Genomic DNA, 880 nt, shown 5'->3' with positions numbered 1-880 from the left:
ACACAAGGTTTAACTTTTTGTTATAGTATTCCTTCATAGCACTAGGACTATATATTAACTCTCCAATATATACTCATCAATCAACATTCAGACACTTATAATTATTTGTCTTTTTATAAGCTTGTAACCTCTTGTGTTTGGTGTGCATAATGATAAAAAGAGATGCATATAAGAATGATGAAAAGAATCATATGCCTATGACTCAGCAAGAAATTCTAAACGAATGGTTTTACTTCACAAAATTATGAGTAAGGAAAAAAAAAATGGAGATGCAGGGTATCGAACCCTGTACCTCTCGCATGCAAAGCGAGCGCTCTACCATTTGAGCTACATCCCCATTTGATTGTTTTCCGAAACATTTCATTTATATTCGTTTAAAAATACTCACTAAACACCAAAGACAAGATAACGTATTTTTTGTAAGAGTACAACACATGCCACGAAAAATATTTTGTATTTATTTCATTGACTTAGTTTCTTTTGTTGTTGTGGACAACTTCATTAGCTTAGTCATTTCAAGAACATTTGCCAAAAATTATGATATCCAACTATGTGTTTGTTCATGTCTGCGTACACTCCAACTATGTTTCTGTCATCTATCTATACTACTTATTCTAAATAAGATATCCAAAGCTTATTGATTAAAGAAAATTTTCTGAGCAAAAAAATGATTAGTTCTGTGTGGTCAATACAAGCTACTTACAAGGATGCACTGGTATTTTGCAGATGCATCTTATTTTATTGAGTTCACATAATTTAGTAAGTATGACAAATCACATAAAATACTTTTACATGGATAATATATAAATTAAACTTTCATATGATATTCACTATGTTCCTAAATATAGGACAATGTTTATATCACTCAAACACTAACTTG

General features: G+C 30.3%; 1 non-coding gene across 1 annotated transcript; it reads right to left on the bottom strand.

The window, feature by feature from the left end:
- Positions 1 to 264: 264 nt before the first annotated feature.
- Positions 265 to 337, bottom strand: TRNAA-UGC (transfer RNA alanine (anticodon UGC)). The gene has a single exon. It is a non-coding gene; the product is annotated as a tRNA-Ala (tRNA).
- Positions 338 to 880: the final 543 nt, after the last annotated feature.

Source organism: Medicago truncatula, chromosome 4 (genome assembly GCF_003473485.1).
Source record: "Medicago truncatula cultivar Jemalong A17 chromosome 4, MtrunA17r5.0-ANR, whole genome shotgun sequence".
Lineage (NCBI taxonomy): Eukaryota > Viridiplantae > Streptophyta > Magnoliopsida > Fabales > Fabaceae > Medicago > Medicago truncatula.
The sequence above is the reverse complement of the archived record's forward strand: the minus strand, read 5'-3'. Positions and strand labels throughout refer to the sequence as shown.